General features: G+C 39.9%; 1 protein-coding gene across 13 annotated transcripts in view; it reads right to left on the bottom strand.

The window, feature by feature from the left end:
* LOC105154273 (ELAV-like protein 3) overlaps positions 1-16,166 on the bottom strand; it is a 44,058-nt gene that overhangs the window by 14,016 nt on the left and 13,876 nt on the right. For 3 of the 13 annotated variants that reach the window (XM_087402516.1, XM_087402514.1, XM_087402515.1), the window contains exon 1: positions 5,222-8,580. The exons of 1 other annotated variant lie outside the window; for it this stretch is intronic. The gene's annotated coding sequence lies outside the window, so the exon portion shown is untranslated. Of the gene's footprint in view, positions 1-5,221; positions 8,583-12,517; positions 12,661-13,747; positions 15,264-16,166 lie in introns of those variants that run through there. 9 more of the 13 variants (XM_087402519.1, XM_087402517.1, XM_087402510.1 and 6 more) reach the window with 8 other exon arrangements.

The following is a 16,166-nucleotide window of genomic DNA, read 5'->3' as shown; positions in this document are numbered from 1 at the left end:
GTTGTATAAGCCTATATACATGGTGTCCAAAGCATGAAACACAGAAACCAGTTCATAACTAATTTCTCAATATCAGGAACTATTTCAAAGTTTAATTAGAAATTTAATAAATAATTGACGGAGTAACGAGAATTGATGATTAGATCATTAATTTAATTTTTTAATAAAGACAATTCTCCTTTATTAGTACAAAAAAATTAATGAAGAGCTTCCTAAATTACTATCTGTGGCATTAATAAATTATACAAAATGTGAGCACGTAACCGGCTTCATTGCTGTCTAAACAGAGAAGCAATTAATTTGGAAATATATTCATAAAAAACGAACATTGCTACGATTTTATTAAACAGTAAATTTACATTAGAGAGAAAACGTTGAGATAAATTCATTTTTATTGAGATACATCTTTACGGCTTAAAAAGATATTATCGATTTCAATCAATCTCGACTAAATAAAGACTTTAACAAAATTCTCCAAGAGATAGAACGAATATAAAGTAAGAGCGAATAGTAACGAATTGACTAGGAGGAAAACGAATTCACATCCTGAAATACGAAATTCCTAAAAATTCCTAAAAATGTACATTAATATCGATTCAACTTACTCTTCATTTTTTTCTAATTCTTAGAACTAGAAAAAGTTGAATAGGCTTTCTACAATAAACCATTACCTAAGCTTTAAGTCATAAGCCATAAAAAATTGATCCGTCATAGTTGAATATGAGAAGAATAATTGACTATAATTTGGTCGATTTTTACAGCTTAAAACTGAAAGCTTAGATAATGGCTGCTTGTAGAAAGCCTAGAAGAGTTACGGGTTTTCTACAATAAGCCATTATCTAAGCTGAAGTCTTAAGTCGTAAAAAATTGATCAATCACAGTCAAATGTGAAAGGAATAATCGACTAGGATTGGTCACTTTCTTATGGCTTAAGCTTACTAGCTTAGGCAATGACTTGTAGAAAAACTAAATTAATGGAAAATCTAACCGAGATTAACATGAAATTGCATAGATAGAAACGGGCAAGAGAATGATTCGGCAAACTCTTTCACGCGGAACACCCGGTAGACGGGCTCGCTCGTCAGAGCACAAAGGGAGAAACAGGAGCGAAAGAGGGAGAGACAGAGACAGAGCGAGGAAGGGGAATTATGTGTGTGGCGGCTACCGTAGGGTACCAACCGCGATGTTCACGGTTAAGGCGAGTACACACACAGCTGCGACGACACGTTTATCAGTCGGCACGAGCCACTGGGCTCGTACATTTTTATTCTCTCCCACTCTTTCTTTTTTATGTACGCGCTCCCTTCTCTCATCACACGCGTCGCTCTCCCTTTTTCCCTCCTACGTTTAGACATCAGCTGTCCTTCAGAGCCTTCTTTTTTTCCTTGTGGTAGTCTCGCCGCCCTAAAAAACCGAGCTGTCCACGTTGCCGCGGGGTAACAGACAGCTTTTATTACGGTCGCCCTCCCCCTCCCCCTCCCCCAAGTTTCCGAAACGGACTGGACGTATACACACGGTGCGTCCGACCGTCATATGTGGAAATATATGTGCATTTGCACGGGACAATGGTATGCCGTACTTGTTTTGTTTACATCGTACATCGAATGCAACGATGGTCGGATGTATCTCCTTAATTTACACGAATACAGGGCCGAAACGAATGCATTTAAAGAGTTATATGGCGATGTAAAAACGATTGAACGAGGTGAAACACGTGTGAGACAAATGGCACGTGTTTTACCACGTTGTTTTTAATGACACTTTTGTTGAAATGAAACGAAAGTGGCATTCAATATCAAAAAACAATGATAGATATTTTTTTAAGTGATAACTTATCTAAATATATCTAGGAACGTAACATAATTCGATTTGAAACATGTATCATGGACGAGTAATCTCGTCAATGTTGTCATGCACACATTAAAAACGTTTTAAATTTTAATAAATTATTTATTTGAATTGTACGAACTAAACGTTTACTAAATATAAAGATATATTTATATTTAGAACAAAAATCAGATACCATTATTTTTTTATTCAGTAAATATTTGTTTACTGTAAATTTTAGTTAGCTTTATTCAAATGAATATTTATTAAAATTTAGTACATTTTCTCTCAATGCATATTCATTTATATTATACATTTGGAGTTGCAGTAATTATTCGATGGCACTTAAAAAGCGAGGCAAATTCGCAACAAGACCGTAATCGCGGTCAATTAAAGAATTAAAGTTTCGTCGAATTGTCATGTTTACAATAACAAAATTACAAAGAGAAAGCACATTCGCGGAATGCAAAGGCCGCCGACCGCTCACTCGCGTCCCCTTTGTTTACGAATAGTAAGGCGATAAAAGCGACGCCGCCGCTCGCAGGAGGCAGAAAAGTCGCGGTGCGCTTTATCGCAACCCGGCATCTTCTACAGTATCGATCCGCGCGCGGCGTTGTTCGCCATCGCGATATATTTTCGGATCCGACAATGCCGAAGGCGGGAGAGAGAGAGAGAGAGAGAGAGAGTCCGTCGTCGCCACCGAGTTGACTATATTGTCAGCGCATCGGGAAAGCATATCGCTCCGCTCTGACTTTTGAATCTTCGCTTCATTGTCGTCATCCGGATGACAATGACGCAGACGCGTGCACGCACGACACCGGGGGGTAGTGGCGATAGAGGGGGAAGGTATGATCGACCCTCGACAAAACTTTCAACGTAACGCGAGGCTATTTCGTGCGCCCTATTGAAGGGCTGCTCGCAGCGAGATTAAAAAATTTTGCTAACTAAGAAGTAGAAAGTGTTGTGTTGGAGTTTTCTAACAAAATCTTATCTCACTTTTTGTAATGTTTTACTGAGAAACCTAAAAGATTTCATAAATATCCACACAATATTATGATTTTTTTTTTTTAGAAATTACGCGAATTGTAATTTCTGAAAAAAATTCATAATACTATTGTGTAGATATCTATGAAATCTTTTAAGTCCAATTCCATCAAAGTAAGATAACTTCTTGAGGAACAATTTTTTAAAATCAGAAAAAATTATTTGATTTGATATCTCAAATACATTTATTTTAAAAATGCTAAAACAAATATGAAACTAAAGAATGTATGCTGTTTAATTTTTTTTATTTTTATTATTCTCGTAAGGAATTATTTTTCCCAATAATACTTTGCTAATCCGTCAAACGTCGTAAAACTAAACGGTAAAAAACTAAAAAAAAAAACTAAAGGTAAAACTAAACGTACACATATATGCCAGTTTCCTTCAAGAGATTAACTTTAATTTCGATTTAATTCAATGTTTACCTTCTTCTAATGCTTGAAATTAGAAAAAGATAGATTAAATTGAGATTAAAACCGAGATTAAAGTTAACCTTATATTGATGGAAGTGAGCTTTATACATGTTTCAATCGATACAGTTCAATTTTAATCTTGGTTCAACTAACTTTTCACCTTTCCCTAGTTCTAAGAATTAGAAAAAGATGAAGGATGAGTTGAACAATGATTGAAATCAATTCATATTGGTCGAAACGAACATTATAAATGTAATTATCAATTATTCACATGCGTTGAAAAGAAGTATCGGTATGTTATTAGATTACTCAAAGTTCACGCGAAATGTTTAACATAAATTTAATGTACATGAAAAATAATTGTCGCGAATTGAAATACGAAGAAAAACGAGATGGATGCCCGGCGAGTTATTTCGAAACAGCCCGGGACTATCGATCTGGCGAAATCGATAGAACGGAAATACCGTTTTATTCTGGTAAATGTTACCCTGTTATTTCAATTTAGTATCTTTCTATTCTGACATAAAATAGCAACACTTCACATTATTTGAATTGTTATAGTTTACCTTCGTTCTTCAATTCACTAAAATTAGATTTTCATTTTAATATCAATATACAATTCAAATTAACACATTCAATAATTATGAAAACATATATACTATAAATATACAACCGGTTAGAGTTTTATTTGATCAAAGCCAAGTTTTCAAAAAAGCCGGGGGGGGGGGGAAGGGAGGGGGGAGTTCGGCGAAGTTCGAATCCATTTCGAGGTCCCAACTCTCAGACAGAGTCGAAAAAAGAATTTTCTACGAGAAACTCAAAAATCAAAAAGCGTCTCACCGAACAGTTCGATAAAGGGGGGGATAATATTATATATATCGCGACTAGGCCCGGTCAGCGGGTGGTCGCTCGCGGGTTAAAGTTCGATTTACACGTACGCCGCGAGATACGATCTTCGGCCGGTGGCCAGGTGGCCATGGCGACGGATCGTGAAAATCGCGTGGCCGGGGCCGATCAATACGAGCACGGCTCCTCGGTCCCTGTACTCCCTGTACTCCCTGTGCCTCGCTGTCGCGCGCTCTCTCACTCCCTTGCACGTTCGCTGCCGGTTCGCTCCGTTCGCTCGCCCGGCGCTCCATGAGAGCCCCCCTCCCTTGCCGTCTCATCACCGCCCCTGCGCGGTGTTTCCGAGGGAGATCTCCCCCTCCCGCGCGCGCGTAAGCCCCTTCGCGCGCGCGAAAAAGCGGTTCATACAACGGCGGCGTACGTAAACGCGGTGTTAAAAAAAAAAAGGGAGTAGAAGGGAAATAGAGTGCGAAAGAGAGAAAGCACGGAAAGAACGCAAGAATGTGTGAGAATTCATATATGCACGACTACGTTTATCTGCCACCCCTAATCGAGTTTAGTAACATCCGTGTTGTAAAACTGGCCAATCATGATCGTTCTGTTCTTCAGAGGAATAGATAAGATAACTACGAGGATTATATAAAAATCCGATTAAAAGGGCCGCATAAAACGTAGTCTGTGAGACTTTGCGTGAGATCGGAGAGGTGCTTCAGAAAGAAAAACGCGACGAGAGACACGATGACACGTGCTCCCGAGAGCGCGTTGGGAACGTCGGGAACGCGAGAGACGACGCGACGGAGGCGACAAGTGCGCGTTATCTCTTTCCGCCCTTATCGGCGAATCGACTGTCCCCTTCCCTCTATCTCGCAATAATCGATTCGCTCTCCCGGGGGTCCTTCGGGCGCTCTCTCTCTCTCTCTCTCTCTCTCTCTCTCACACACACACACACACACACACACACACGCACACGCACACACACACACACACACACACACACACACACACACACACACACACACACACACACACACCACGTTTCCACTCCGCTCGTCCGACATCTTTACACAGAGATATTATTTATTTTCCGGTACCTGTTACTTTTTCTCCTCTTCCCTCTTTATCGTGTCTGTCACTTGATTCCTCTCTCCCGTCGCACGCGAAACCGAGCACCGTATGCGGGCGGTCAGCCCTCGAGCCCTCGAGCGAGCCTCCGGCTCTGTTGATTTCACAACCGCTCTGTCACCTCCGCTGATGTGCACTGTTATCACGCTACTGCTCTCGCACCACCGCCCGGAACAGAAGGGGAAATCAATGAAAGTAAAGTACGACGCGAGGGCTCGTAAACCGGCATTTATGTACACCGCCTGACCACCGTTCTCGGTGCACTTGGTAACGACGGGCGACGGCCGCGTATCGACATCGACACGGCGCGGTGGCTGCTTTCGGCGTAGAGACCCGAAGACGCGAAGGGAGAGAACGAGAACGAGTAGTGAGGGTGGTGGTGGTGGAAGGGAAGCCGGGAGACAGGAGAGAACGGCGAACACAGGGCGGCTCGGCGTGAAAAGTGCAGCACGACGTTTTTATGAGCGGCGTATATAGTCGTATACATGCGCGTGTACACGGAATTATACAAGAAGGGGGACGGAGAGGTGACGTGAAAGAGGGTTCGCGGTCGAGAAAATTAAAGCTTGAAATACTAGACTAAGAAAACGGAAAGAACAACGCGACACGGGCGGAGGCTGCCTACAGACTAAACGGCTCCGGCAGTCCGGCGGCTCCGACCTCGCTCGTTTCACGAAGCGACTTTGCCCCGCCGCGCGGCGCGGCGCTCGTGACTCGCGATTCGGGATCGCTCGGCTTATCTCGGTTATCCTCGGCTACCCTCGATCGCTCTCGACTCGCGCCCACCGACGGCACCGACGCCACGCTGCGCGACCGACCGAGCGTCCCGCGAACCCCTTCTGCCTTCACCGTACATCTACATATATCCGTGATTCGCCCCGGCACTCCGGCACGCACGGGACTGCACGGGACCGCGCGGGCATTGGGGAGAGGGAGCTTGTCGATCGAACACGCTAATAAATTAGAGATACGCGTAGCACACCGAAATTTTCAAATCCAACTTATCGATCAGCCGAGCCCGAACTGAGCTCGACGATGATAATTATATAGGTTTGTGATTCGAGTTGAACCTTTTTTTCTTTTTTTTTTTTTCGTGTATATCAGCGCATTCCTATTAATAAGATTTGTGCACAGACACGCATAAGATATGAAAGTATCTCGCTTGTTTGCAAGATCATATTTTGCGCAATTTTTCGATTGAATTGATGGAACAAACTTGATAGTAAATACTACGCATCCGTGGACGCAACTCTTTTGCAGATATAATTTATATTAATTAACTCTCCGTCTGCAATATCATGTTTTTATTCTCTCTGTCTAGCACAAATTTTGGTGCTATCCTGTATTTTCAAAAAATGTGAGAAAATTCAGGATTATTTTTCAACGTCTCTATTAGAGCCATTTGATTTTTTTTTTAATTTTTCAAATCAAAATTTGACTTATTTTTCAACATAGTTTCCTTTTAAAAAGTCACTGACTGATTAAACTGCATACATATATTACTAAATAATTTTTTAACAAGATATTTTAGAAACATTCTTCTCCTTTATTTCAGAGAAATTTAAATTTTGAAATTTTGTTTGTGTCAAAAAAGACCCAGATTGCAGACGGAGAGTTATTGAAAATGACATAAAGTATAATATCTAATGTAATGTCATAAAATTCTCAGTAAGAGAGAATGACATTTGATTTATCAGTCAATGTGGTCGAAAAATATTTTAGTGTATTATGCATAATAACTCTGAATTTATGGATAAATTATTGGAATTAGAAATTGAAGATATTCAGACATTATATGTCATATTACAGATTTGTATTAGGTGTATTAAGGGAGAATTGAGAAAATTTCTTTATCGTGTGAAAAAAAGGCCGTCCTTAATTGCGAATCCTTTCGATCCAATTTCATCAACTCAATTTTGCGCGAAGAAAAGGTATACCCTCCAAACCCCAAGTTGTGCTTATCCCTCGGCACCGTAACTGGCCCTTCAAGGTTTTTGACCCTCGGAACACTACGGTATCGCGTCGAGAGAGAGATAAAAGTCCCCCTCTCACCTCTTACGCTGTATGTGAGTACTCCATATTCGATCGCAACTTCGCGGAAAACCGCAACCTACACCATCTATAAAAAATCATCCGGTATACTATATATAGCAAGAGATGTGTCAGGAGTTCTATAGCTTCACTGAGAAAAATGTCTGGTTGAAAATGAATGAATTAGAAGAATCTTATATCAGTCAGAATTCCGGTTACACAACTAAAATTTTAGTAGATTTAACCAGAAAATTCTTGACTCATCCATTTTCAACCAAAATTTCAATGGATTTAACCAAACTTTTTTTTCAATTATAATATGAATTTAGACCAATGAGAATAAATCTAATTAAATAAGAGGAATCTCATATTCGATCAAAACGAATTTTAATTAGTGCTTAAATATTTCTGTGTAAATTTACATATCTAATTCTGCAAACCGTTCGCCGAAATCTTTTTCGGTCCCAAAACGCAATCATGAGCAGAACCAGAGTAATAATATTTATTAAATAGACAAGCAATAATAATTTTTGATACTAATAAACACCTTTATAAGCGTTTTTATTATAAGATATTAATGAGAATCTTAAATTTACGAAAAATATTGCCTCAGTCTTTTTCTCAGTGTTGAAAATGTCATTCCAACCTCAGAATTAAATTAGTTTACTTGTCTTTCATAAAGATATACGTATTTTTAACAGTTATAAAAATTAAAAATTTTAAGAATTAAATAGAAGAAAAATACGAGACTGTCACTTAATGACATTCGCCATCAGTTTTTCGCTCAAGAGCTTTGCGTGAGAATTAAAAAATTTTAATACTGCAGATATTACGACGTAGCTATGCAACCGGACGAAATCAATTACGTCCGCGTAGTTTACGAGAATCTGTCCAGCGTACAATCGCGGGAAACGGATCGAAGTAGCTGCATCCCTGACCTTAGCCCGTAGTTTATACCCGGAGATTGAGTCGACTGGTTTCTCGACGGTATTACGAACCGAAATTACACGGCTCTGACGAAACGGGTCGAGTAAGACTTGGCGGCCGTGCCAATAAACTCGGTGTTTTCCGAAAATTTATTTCCGTTGCTGCGTGCGCCGCACAGCGCAACTAGAAGCGCGGCATCGCGCATCGGCGCAGCGAAGGTATTTTTACGGGCGAGTCGCATCGTGACGCGACGTTGCGGGATCGATGAATGAGAAAGGAGATACGACTCACTGGATCGTACTACAGTCTGTACCCAAGATACAGAAGAATTCGCAAGCGACAAGATCGACAAGTAATCGACTGGACATTCAGAAAGAACTCTCTAAATTCTTTGGAGTCGAATCTCACTCTAAAATAAAAATTGAGCCAGTCTTGAAAAAGAGTAGCTCAATTTTTAATCTTTAAGAATGCTATTTTACTCTTCAGAGTGAACTGTCACTCTTAAAGATTAAAAATTGAGCTATTCTTTTTCAAGACTGGCTCAATTTTTACTTTAGAGTGAGATTCGATTTCGTTCGAAAAGTTTTAGAAATATAGGTGGTAATTATTAAAGCTTCAGTGAAACGTTTTAATGAAACGATTGGTTGTGATTTATTATTAATGTTTCGTAATATTAATTAAAAATTGCACCAATGTGCTGATCAAAATACATTTGGTAATTATTATTAGACTTTTTTTAGTGAGTACACTGAAAAAATATACTAAATTTTAATAAATATTTGTTTAAATATAATATTAAATATTTACTAAGTGTAAACATATATTTATTTGGTACAAAAACTATTAATTCGATTTAAGTATCGCTTGTATTGAATAAATATTTATTTACTATAAGTAAATGTTAGTTAGCTATCTAAACAAATATTTATTAAAATTTAGTAAATCTTTTTTCATTGATATCGTTCGTGATTTTATTCATTTTAATGGATTCACGATTAACGAAATGGATGGAACCACCTCTCGGATTGATCGGGTACTCTCGTAGTCACGAAAAAGAAAAAATCCCAGGTCGCGCTCATGACCATACCTAATGTCAAGCATCGCTACCTATTATAAGCTCTACCTTTGGTCAAGGTGGAGAACAAAAGGGAATAAAGTTTAGACTAGGGCACGACTGGTAACAGATGCGGAACAGCATATGCAAAAAAAAAACGGAGTACACGTGTGCATGTATCACACGTACACGTACGTCATTTGCATGCAAATCCTTTCTTCCCCCGAAATCAGACGCATCTATGACTATCCCCAGCTAGACGAAGGGGAGCGACTTAAAAAGGACTTAATCCTGTTGAGACAGCTACTAATAATTATCAAATGCACGAAGCAACATTTGACTTTTGATTTTTTTTTATTAATACGTATGTTTTCGAAGTAAAAGTGAAAATGTTGACTAAGTATGTGACGTTCATTTGAATTCATTAACAATTAATTTAGAAATTCATTCATAATTAATTTAAGAACCTACAATCTGTGTATCATGATAAAATGTATGTATTTAATTAATAAAAGTGTATCAAGTGTATAAACATTGCACGTGTGCACGACAAATAGAAGATTAATACCAGAATTATTTTGCAAGATTTTAAAAAGTGCGAATACGCCAGTCACGTGGCGAACTCGTGAATCATTCCTGTCGACAAACGTAAACCTCACCCTCCTTAGTCACAATCCAGCTGTCGAAGCTACGTTTTCGGGGGTAGGTCCCCGACATCATCGGTCTAGCACGGCGGGCACGAATGTAATTCCACGGGGTTATACCTTGGGAACGATAATTCTGTCCGACAACTTTTTCTGGGGTCACCGAACTCCTAACGAGATTCCGTCGATATTCTCGACTCGAAATCGATTTGGCCTTACACCAGCGGAGGACGAAGCGCAAAGTTATTCAAAAGTACCGAGAACACTCGCAAATATAGCGTCACGCGAAATATTTGTTAATTTAATAATAAGACAACTCCACTTCTATTTTTGCAGATGTAATTACGTTCCCGAGAGAATATCTATACAAAATTGATGTTCCAGGTAGTAAGAAAAGCTTGTTTACGGTACTTATCGTAGTCGTCCAAGCAACATAGAACTTCGCAGTAAAAGAATTTGCGGTGCATCGTGGATCATTAAGGATCACCTAGTTGTCCTGATACCGATCAAAAGTAAAAATATATAAGTTACAGCTGTCTGTTATAATGTACAAAAAAAAGGCCGATTTCCTTATGATTAGATTAGATAAAGTCGCAGCACGTTAAATCATCTTTAGTGAAGGTGATGATCTTTTAGATACAACCAACAACAAAGTTTCAATGTTGGCAATTATTGATGAGAATGAAAACATATCTAAGAATAAATTCCATAACAGCCTGTTAAATGTGTTGGATCCAGAAATAGATTTATTTTATTTTAACTTTGACTTTTTTCTCAGATGCCATTTTTTTATTATTCAAACTTTGCGTAATAATAAATTTAAGCGATTAACCTAATTGCCGTTACGGTATGTTTATATGTATAAATAAGTTATTTCTAATTGAAATTGAAGGATCCATTTTCTACTTCGAATCGTGGCTACTCGAGTATGTTATACAAGTCTACGGCTAAGTGAGCGATTTTTTTTTCAGAGAAAGTTCATTAATCCGATACGTCGTGCAACGCCAAGATTACACGTGATCAATTCCTCGCCCATTTTGTCGTGCGAGAGAAATTGTCGGTGAAGTATGAAGTGTGTGCCCTAATTAAAGCTTCAATGCATTCACGATTGATTTTTTCGTGACACTGACGAACAATTAACATTCGCAATTGGAATTGATTTAATAATAATTATTGCGGTTTTAAGTTTAATTTTAATTAAATTTAAATTTAATGTATATATATTATCTTCCGCGAGGAAGGATACCTCGTCAGAAACAATTGAAGAAAATTAAATTCTTTATTTCTTTCTGCATATTCCTTGGAATACAAAATTCTTAAAATATCATATATAAATTCGGCTTATAATCAATTTGATACGTAATAATTAAGGGACATAACAAATTAATTTTTCAATAACTTGTTCCAACTTCGTTGGAACAAACGGTTTTAAACAATCGCTTGCATCTGTTATATGTTTCCTATTTTGAGCAACGATTACGTGGTCGTCCGCAACGTGTTACAGCATATCAGAGACGTATGTATACACGTAATGCATATATAACGAGTGCGTACGTGCGCGTTTCTATAAGGCGATCATATTGTATACACGATGTAGGAAGAGAAACGAGAGAAAGAGAGAGGAGAGGGAGGAAGCGAGAGAGAGAGAGAGAGAGAGAGAGAGAGAGAGAGAGAAAGGCGCGGAAAAGCTCCATTGATTGGTCGGTGGCACGATGGAACGTTGCAGCTATCCTGGGGGTATATGAACCCCGCTTGTATATACGCTTCTCTCTCCACCATTTCCTCTCTCGCTCCTCTCTCTTTTTCTTTCTCTCTCTCGTTCTATCCTTCTCCCTCTTATTCGTCTCGCGTTTACCCTCGCTACGATTTTACCCCGTAGTGAAACGCAGGCGCGTCACATGGACCCAGGAACGATCAATACTGGTTCCCCAACCAGACTTAGTCTCTCTCGTTCTCTCTGATTCGTTTTCTCTCTCTCTCTCTCTCTCTCTCATTCTCTTTCACACATTCTCTCTTTCTCTCTCATTTTGTCTCTTGTTCCCTATTTCTATTTCGCCTATTTGTCCATTTCTCTCACGGTTCCAACTTCCATTTTTACACCAGTCTTTGCATTGTAGTTAATCTTTGATACATACTTCGGTGTTCGTCCAAAGACGAATCATGCATGATTTCTATGCCAGAAAAGCGCTGAAAAGTCGAATGTTCAGTCGAAACTGACTTTTCACTTTCCATTCAATCTTATGTAGAATAATTCTTTGCGCAAACTTAGTTCGAATATATAAATTATACAACACACACACTTACTATTAAATATCAATTAACGTGCAGATAAAAAAAGTTTAAACATAATGAAAAGAGAACTCAATGACTTTTCTATTTTCAATATGTTTACACATGTGTTTACATTGTACACAGAACATAAAAGAACAGCTTCGATTTCGGAACTCGCCGAGATTTGTTCTCCGTAAAAAAAAAAAGAAAATTGATATTGAATCTGGTGTTCACAGCTTCAGTAGTTATCTAGCAGTTTAATAAAAGAGAAAAGCGATATTCAATTGATCTCCATTGGCTATATATTGTTTAGCTCTCCCTCTCTTTAGCTCACGCACCATTGTAATCGAAGCCATCGCGGACGGAAGTGTCCCTCTCGAGACATCCTGCTTGTCCTCGACAAGGACCAGCGGTCCTCGCTCCATGCCGGATCTGCTTGATGCTTCATCATGCATCGCGAAAGTTCGATGTCTCCTCTCTACTGCGTTATTTCAATTTGTTGTTTTTTCGGTCGGTACGCCGCAGGATCGATAAGGGGTTGGATCATAGAAAAGAGAGAGAGAGAGGGAGAAAGAGAGAGAGAGGATGGGAGGACGAGAGGGAAGAGGGCGAGAGAGAAGTATGCATGTATATGTTTTATGCGTATAAGTGTACGGTATGTATGTGCGTATATTGCGACGTTGGTGCTCCCGCGACAGTCGCTTTCTGGTGCCACGCCCAGGGAGAGAGAGAAAGAACGCGGTCTGGTGCACACACAATATCGCACCGTGCGTAAGCGTCAGCTGCTGAACGCAACCGTTCGCGATTATGGCGGACTGACGTTAAATGCAACAACTTCGCCGGGTTAATGAGCTCCGCCGCGGCTCTAGTTTCGCGTTTTACCCTTCCGAATGCGTCTATCGCATAGAATCACGCAATTGCTCGTACAAGGATGAGACCTTGAGGTACGACACCTTGCGCAACGTGCTGCAAATTTCAGTGCAAATCAATAACTATATCCTAATTTATGAATCTTTACTTTGATTTATTCTAGATAATTTCTTAGATAATTGATGATTAAAATTAAACAGTCGATATTCTTGAAAACTTTTAGAGTGAATTGTCACTCTGAAGGTTGAAAATTGAGAACCATTCTTTTCCAAGACTAGCTCAATTTTCACTCCTTATTGATTCCATCTCAAAGAATTTAAGAGTAATTGTATATATTATATGAAAGATTATATATATGTATATAGCAATAAATGCATCTGTTTAAGATTAAATTGAGAACAGCGATAGTTCCTGCACAGCGGGAGCACCATAGGAAATTTTGGACTTAAAAGGATAACCTAAATATGTGATACCGGAAGATTCCTCGCATGAGAGAAATCCCCGGCACGAAGGACGAACGTATACGTAAAGATCGGTAGCCGATCGGCGTACGAACGACGTACACAGATCCGCTAGTAAATAGTTAATAATTATAACGGTAATAATAACAACAATAATAACAAGATAATAATAACAATAATGATAAAGATTCGTGAGAATCACAGAAACAACGAAAGTAAAGAAACAAATGAACATACCGGTTAACGATGAAAATCAGTGGTTGAAGGATGCCGATACTGGGCGCAGAACGGAACGGCGGTGGGTTCTACTTAATTACTTTTATTTTTTCTATTACGCGATATTTCGTATGTATTTCCGCGGCTGCGTATCTTTGTACTAGTTTTCTCTTTTTTTTTTTTCTTTCAACAAATTTCTCAACAAACTTTACGACGCGACTTGGAACATTCGAACCGACGATCGCGCGATCAACGTGGAGGCCGGTTTTCGATCATCGAACACGAGTCCTGGCATCGAATTCCATCGAGAACGTGAACTCGGCTGCCGGATTATTTGTGAACACTTGATAACTATAACTTGCGATAGGAGATAAACAAATCTCGCGCGCGACGAACACACCCAGTGTCTCTTTTTCACTCCCACCCCCGACCAGCAGGACGCACTCCTATTTATGTCCCTCTATCTCTTTTTTTCCCTCTCTCTCTCTCTCTCTCTCTCTCTCTTTCTCTCTCTCTCTCTCTTTCGTTTTGTTTTTGCTGGTGCCTCTTCTGCCGATTAAAGGATCTTCCAGCTGACGATCTTGTTGATCACGCTACCGGTTTCCTCGTTAACGCGCTCAACTCTCGTTCGCTAATTTCGTTTTCTATCTCACTCTCACGTTATCTTGTGATGAAAAGATTATGCACCATATTACGCGTCAATTCGTATTTTCGAATTATTATCGTGACGCGTTAAATCGATCAGAGGGATTGTTTATCGAGAAGGACAAATGATTAGGACATCAAAAAGATGCTTCTTGAGGCAAGACAAGTCAGAAGTAACGAATTAACAGAGAACATAGGATTAAGGCTCCAACAAAAATTATAAGATCGGAAGAACGCGGAAGGGATCGTTTCTCTGCTTTATCTTTTGGCCGATTCCGCCCGGCAAACTTATCTTCCCGTACGATACTCGCGAGATCCACCTTTCTCTGTTCTATAACTTTCTCTGCGCGTGAAATTTCTTGTGACAATGTCACCCGAACGGCGAACGACAATGTCGCTCGATCGACACGTGGACGGGACAAAGCAGCAGCAACAAACTGAAAACCGTTAGAGAACGACGACAACAACGACAACGACGACGACGATGAGAGTAACGGCGACGACGAACGATACCGAACCGAGTGTTTTTCTTTATCTTTTTTTTATGCCGAATTGAAGGGTCAGAAATTAGGAAATATGCAAGCAAATAGTAAGAATGTTGCGGGTATAACGGTGTCTACAACGCAATGCCTTTATGTGGTGCGGTAACTAAACTGACGAGGTTGAGTCTCAATACCGACGGCTGCACCCTCCGGACGCCTGCCGCCGCCGTCCCCACCGTCTGGGGTTGTCTCGGGGGTGGGATAGACTCGAGGCGAAAAGAATCGCAAAAAAACCCTCGGTCGAGGGAGAGATTGGCGCCGATACACGCAGACGCTGTCGTCGTTGGTGAAAGGTGAAGGAGAGGCCGAGAGCAACGCGGGAGAAGAGGTCGGAAGGGATGCGAAGGCGGAAGAGGTCGAGGGACGAAGAGAAGGGTGGCAACTGACAGTGTGGAGTCGACGGTGCCGGGAAAGGGGTGAAAATTTGCGCAAGCGTGATCCTCCATATACAGACCGTTGGAGGGTTGGTTGGGTGGTTGGTTGGTTGGTTGGTTGGTTGGTAGATTGGTTCTGTGTGCGTTGCCCCAATGCACATATTTCCAAACATCGAACGCGCATCGCGGCGCAGCTATGGAGAGATTTTTTCAGTCATTATGCGCACGAGACATTCTCGTGATAAATGATGCTTGCCTAGGAGGGGGAGATGAGAGTCCTATTGATTAAAACGATCGTCCCGGGAGGAAGCTACCACCCTCGCGTCGGTCATTGCACGAGTAGATGCTGTTACACGGATGTTCCACCGACTGGTTCAGTTTAAAACCGAAATCCGAAACGATCTTTAATCACGTTCTTGTGAATCAATAAACTAAGTGATGTTTCTAGAATTAGAAAGTCTTAATTTGGATATTTGGCACAAAACGTAGTTTGATCGGTTTTAAATTATGCTAGAAACCAATCTATACACCAGATAATTTCTAAGAACGTTCACAGGATATTCTAAAAATGTACAAATATTCAGAACGTTCTATGAATGTTGTATGTTATCTAAGGATGTATATAATTTAATATGCTAAAGAGAGAGGAAAGAGATGGTTATCTTTAAGTTACTCAGAAAGCGTATATGAATAATCTGAAAATATAAATAATTCAAACAACGCGATCGCAGTTATTTATAGATCAATCGATAGTTTACGCCGTTTACGGAAAAGTATGGGTCGACATAGAAACCGTCTCTGTCGGACGATATTTCACCCGTCTCCGACATCTCCATTGTAAGAGTAAAAGTAGACGGAGAGAAGGGATACTGTATAAGT

This window comes from Acromyrmex echinatior, chromosome 2 (genome assembly GCF_024713525.1).
Source record: "Acromyrmex echinatior isolate Ae372 chromosome 2, ASM2471352v2, whole genome shotgun sequence".
NCBI classification, from domain to species: domain Eukaryota; kingdom Metazoa; phylum Arthropoda; class Insecta; order Hymenoptera; family Formicidae; genus Acromyrmex; species Acromyrmex echinatior.
The sequence above is the reverse complement of the archived record's forward strand: the minus strand, read 5'-3'. Positions and strand labels throughout refer to the sequence as shown.